This window comes from Phocoena sinus, chromosome X (assembly GCF_008692025.1).
Source record: "Phocoena sinus isolate mPhoSin1 chromosome X, mPhoSin1.pri, whole genome shotgun sequence".
Lineage (NCBI taxonomy): Eukaryota > Metazoa > Chordata > Mammalia > Artiodactyla > Phocoenidae > Phocoena > Phocoena sinus.
Window position 1 is genome coordinate 784497 of NC_045784.1, and position 5888 is coordinate 790384.

Sequence of the window (5888 nt, forward strand, 5' to 3'; positions counted from 1 at the left end):
AGCCATGGGGGGAAGAAGGACAAAGGGAGTATAGGCAGGACGAGGATGGAAAATGCCCGGCTGAGGACAGTTCTCTTCCGTGGCGTGTCTCTACAACCCCACATTAAACATCCGGGCTGGGTTCCGTCCACACCCAGAAGAGACTCATCTCCCAGGCGGGGCTCGCTCAGGCTGTCGGCCACGATTTCCTGGGACGCCCTGAGCCCAACCGAAGACAACACTACGAAGAAACGGGTGTTTCACGAAAGGCCGCAGCCGCTGATAAGGAAGATTTCATTTAGAAACTTCCATGTTTGGGGTTGGGCCAGGGCTAAGAAGCCGCCTCTTTCGAAAGACGTGCGGTGCTTCAGAGAAAACAGAAAAGATGAGGTCTAAGTGGAGGAAACACTCGCTATCGCTGTGGCCGAGGAACATGTGACCCCGAGATACCCTGTGTCATCACCCCAGAGAGCCTCTGGCCACAGCGCCACCTGAGACAACCTGGACCTGGAAAGATGGGCTTCTCGTGGGAGCATCAGCTCCGGCTACGGATGGGCTTGGCCCTGGCACACTCTTATTTACATGGATGGGTTTATGATAAAAATCAGAACCTGGCAAGTCAGCCCAAGCCTGGGCTGGCCACCGGCAGGTTCCAGAGCAGCCCTGTGCACCGGTGGGACAGGCACCCTATGGGAAGGGCGAGTTTGCTCCCTGGCATGGGGCTGGGGACCCGGGCATGTTTCAGGAGGCCAGAGGGAGGGGGTAGTGGTGCATGGTGAGAGAAAAAGAGTGTTATTTTTTATAGCAGAGTCGAGGGTGGCTCTAACAACCACAGACTGCGGGCCTAAAACCACAGGCATCCATCCTACCCCGAGTCCTGGAGACCAGACGTCTGAGGTCAAGGGGTCCCAGGGCCGCGCTCCCTCCAGAGCCTCAAGGGAGGGTCCCTCCCGCCTCTTCCAGCTTCTGGGGGCTCCAGGCGTCCCTGGGCTTGTGGCCGCGTCCCTCCCGTCTCTGCCTCTGTCTTCACGGGGCTTCTCCTCTGTGTCTGGGTCTCTCGCCTTCTGTGTCTTAGAAGGACTCTGTCATTGGATGTAGGGCCACCCTCCTCCAGGAGGATCTCAGCTCAGATCTTTGACTTTATCCCATCTGCAAAGACCCTGTTTCCTAATAAGGTCCCATTCTGAGGCTCTAAGGGATGTGAATTTGGAGAGTTATTAAAAAGTGCAGCAAAGATCCCCACCCCCAGCGGACAGGGAGCTGGTGATCCCTAAGTGCTGGGGCCCCCAGAATCAGCAGCTGGGAGGACAGGTCTGCAGGTTCCCCGAGAACGCAGAGGGCACAGCTCACCCGCGCCGTGTCCGGAGCGCCAGGCCTGGAATCTTACAGCAAGGCGTGTCCCCTCCTCCAGGAAGACGCTCCGCCACCACGGCCGGAAGTGCTTTTGCTGGGAAAGGTCATGAGGGCAGCCCCTCCCCTCGGGAGAATCCCGGAGACCAGCCTGGCCTGACCCCGAGGGCACGGCCCAGCCTTGTGCCGGGAAGTGGCCCTGGAGGGTCTCTGGGGACCTCAGAGCGCACGGGGTACCCTGTATCTCAGCCTGCGAATTTCTTTATTTTTCTTTCTTTTTTAAGAAAATATTTATTTATTTGGCTGCGTCGGGTCTTAGTTGCGGCACGCGTGTGGGATCTTAGTTCCCTGACCAGGGATCGAACCGGGGCCCCCTGCATGGAGAGCGTGGAGTCTTAGCCACTGGATGGCCAGGTAAGTTCCCTTAGCCTGTGATGTTCACTTCTCGCTCTTGCCCTGGGCTCTCAGACCGGCAGGACTGCAGGACTGCAGGTCTCGACGTGCACCCCAGCACGCCCGTCTGCAGCTTTGCAGAGCTCGGCATCGGCCAGCGAGGGAGGTGCAGCGCAGCTCAGGGGGGCGGGGTGGGCCCTAGCCCCAGGCCATGAGCTGCGGTTTGGAGCCTCCTGCCTGAGACACACCCCCCGCTCCCCCCGCCACTCCCCGCCCAGAGCTGTGTTCTCAGCTCACATCCCGACCCTGGCTTACCCGAAACACGTGCAAAATCGAGGGACTTCCGGTTTAGAGGCCGAGCGGGCGGGGGGGGGGGGGGGCGGGGGGGGGGCGGGGGGGGACTCCCTGGAGACAAGAATTTCTCTCTGCACGTTTTTTCTGGGCGGAAGACTAGATATAAGTCTCCCCGTGAGAGAGAGGTTCCTGAAACGCTTCAGAGCAGGAGTGGGTGTTGGCGTCTAAACCAGAGTAGATTTGAAGTGGGTCCGGGGCCCCCCAGGGGGTGGGGATGGTGGCCCCAGGAAGGTCAGGTTCTGCCCTCAGGACGGACCCGCTGGACCCAACAGGGTGTGTGAGACGCAGGCCCCAGGGAGACGGGGTGAACCCCGCCGGAAACACGCGTGTGTCTATAGCGAAAGACAAACAGACGGAACGTTTTCCCTTAAATAAATAAACACACATTTAATATTTAATGTATACGAATGTACGTATACACCAAGGTTAATTAATAGACATGAATGCTATGTAACATTGATGCAAACATTAATATACACCATGTAAGTCATACATTAATGTACCTGTATGATTATAATAATATACTATATACATGTAGTCTTTTATTTAGTTGTTATTTACTTTTTAAAAAAAAATATTTATTTATTTATTTTTGGCTGCGTTGGGTCTTCGTTGCTGCGCGCGGGCTTTCTCTAGTTGCGGCGAGTGGGGGCTGCTCTTCTTTGCGGTACGCGGGCTTCTCACTGCGGTGGCTTCTCTTGTCGCAGAGCTCGGGCTCTAGGCGCGCGGGCTTCAGTAGTTGTGGCTCAAGAGCTCTAGAGCGCAGGCTCAGTAGTTGTGGCGCCCGGGCTTAGTTGCTCCGCGGCATGTGGGATCTTCCTGGACCAGGGCTCGAACCCATGTCCCCTGCACTGGCAGGCGGATTCTCAACCACTGCGCCACCAGGGAAGTCCCTATTATTTACTTTTAAACTTTTTATTTTATATTGGAGTATAGTTGATTACCAGTGTTGTGTTAGTTTTAGGTGTGCAGCAAAGTGATTCAGTTACACATATATATTCTTTTCCAGATTCGTTTCCTATTACAAGATATTGAATAGAGTCCCCTGTGCTACACGGTAGGTCCTTGTTGGTTATCCATCCTATATATAGCACTGTGTACATATATTCTCTTAAATATGTGAGCCTACTTTGATTTAAGGTGGTCCTGCAACTATATCATCATAGAATCACAGTCACTTGTATTGTTAGCGTTTTACTGTGGTGTTTGAAGGACATGTAGCCAAAAAGCGTCATCTCATGGCCAAACCCTGCCTGATAAACGTTGTTGGGAGGATGGGAAGCCCGGGCGCCTGGATGATAAGGGTGGGAGCCCATCACTTTTATGTCCACGGGCCGGTCGAAGCTCTGTGCCGTGGCCTGCGTTTTGGTATGCGGGCCCAGCCGGAGGCCGCGTGGGAAGGGGGTTTAGGGGCTGCGTTGCTGGGCGGTGACCGTGGCCACAGGGAGGCAGCCCCCCGGGAACTGATCCACTGCATCCCGCGGGGGGCGTCCCGCCCCTCAGCAGGTCCCTAGGAGCTCCCCCGGCGGCCGGGAGCCCCGACGGGCGCCCGACGGGCATGCGGCCTTGGGCTGTCGTCTGCCGTCCACGGAGCCACGGGTTTACTGGGGCGGAGGCGCTGCCGACCCCGCCCTCCTCGCCGAGCCGGCCATGCCCCCGGGCCGCGTGGCAGGTGCTAGGCGCTGGCTGGACGGGCTGCTATTCTGGTCTCTCTCGGCCCAGCTGCTCCGTGCCCTGGCCTCGCCCACCCCCTTTCCCGGTTCCCCATTTCTGTTCCCCGTAGCTCCTTCCCCACATGGAGGGCTGGATTCCAGGCACACAACGCACGCTCCCCACGCCGCCAGCCCCCGGGTGTGTGTGGGCTGTTCTGAAATTAGTCATTGCTTGTCTGACGGCACTAAACCGCTGATGGGGACGGAGCCGGGGGCGCCGGAGTGGGCGGCTGAGGGGTCTGCGGTCCCATGGAGGGAGACGGCTCAGTACGCATGCGCTCCTGGGCCTCTGTCGCCTCCTCTGGGTAGCGCCACCATCTGCCTCGCCTGGTCCCACCCCCCATCCGGAGACCACCCACCCCCAAACACTAAACCTCAAGTCTTCCCCGGGGTTATAGCGACACTGGCGGGGCTGCGGGCGGATTTGGGGGTGTGGCCTTCATGGAACACACTTGTCACCAGTGGCCCCTGTTTGTCCTCTTGTCACCCCACGTACGCACGCCCAGGGCCTCCGGTTGGCAAGGTTCCCAGGGTCTGTGCCGTGCCCGCACGTTTGGGCTGCCTTGGGGCTGAGTCTCCCCACGGACAGTCAGGGCTCAGCTTTTCTGGATCGGCTGAGATAATGAGCACCTCTCCTGTGGCCTGGAGGCCCCGCGGTGCTTTTCTGTTGTGTCTTCCTTTTTTACTGGGGTTTTGGGCTTTTGGGGGAAAACTAAAAGGGAAGGAAGGAGAGGAGGGAGGGAGAGAGGGAGAGAAAGAGAAAGAAAAGAAAGAAGGGTCGTGGGGCATCCCCCCCAGACCGAGGAGTCAGAATCCACATCTGAACGTCACCCCTCAGCATCTAGGGGCGCACTGCCAGGAAAGGGGTCCAGCCTGGGCTCAGCCCCGTGGGTGAAGTCCACTCTGGACTGTCATTCCTCAGCTTTGTCATCCGTGCCCACCCCTGCCCCGCACTGCATCTGCCTAGACACCCCCTGCCCCGGCATCACTGTGCTTCGGTCCCAGACGAAGAGGGACCCTGGGCAGACAAGAGGTGTCCACCAAGAGTGGTCACTGCCTAGCGCGCATTTCACAATCGCCTCAGTTCTTAGCAAGATGCTCCTCAACCCTGAACAGGGACGAGGGGATGGGCGTCTGGTCCTTCCCTTGGGGACACACGGCTTTTGTCTCTCAGAGGGGCTGGTCAGCCACCAAGACTCCTGCTCTGTGGGAAGTGGGCGGCCGTCACGAAGGACCCCATGCTGCTCGGCTTAAATCCACAGACCTGCATCCTCCCCCAGCCCCGGGGACCAGACGTCTGAACTCAACGTGTCCCAGGGCCGCGCTCCCTCCAGAGGCTCCAGGGGAGGGTCCTTCCTGCCTCTTCCAGCTTCTGGGGGCGCCAGGCGGCTCGTGGCCACCCCCCCCACCTCTGTCCTTATGTGGCTGTGTCCTCCCTGTGTCCCTGTCTCCCGGGGGCCACCTTCTCGTAAGGACAGCAGTCCCATGGGACGTATGTGTCACCTTAATCCATTACACCTGTGACAGCCCTGTTTCTAAGTAAAACGTGCTCTGAGAGTCCAGGTGGATGTGCACTGGGGCTGTGGAGTAGACAGGAAACACTGGAGGAGACAAGAGGACCTACCTCAAGGGAGAGGGTGGAGGGACGGACACGTGGGGCTGGAGCTTGGGAGCGGCGACAGGCAGATGACAGGTGTAGGGCGAAGGCAAGGGATGCCCAGGAGGGCCCCGGTGAAGGAAGGTCACCTGGGAGCAAGTTGGTAGGGGCCAGAACTGCGTGAGTCCCGTGCAGCCGGCGCATCGGGGGCCCGGGGTCACCTCCCTGTCCCCTTGGGCACGAGCGGTCATTCCAATGGGACCTCGAAGGAAGGGGGCCAGGGCCCCGGCCATTCACGCTGACCGGCTTAACCACGACACGGCTTCAGGAAACTGCCCAAGCCGGGGTGAATGGCGGGAAGCCACTAGGATTTTGACAAAGAGGAACCTGCAAACAGAAGTGAGAACGGGAAAAGCACTTTGAAAGCAAGGGTGTTCCTTCCAGGGGAGCACAGAGCTGCAGTCCTGTTCCTGACCCCAGACCGTAATTCTGAGCTGAGGGGT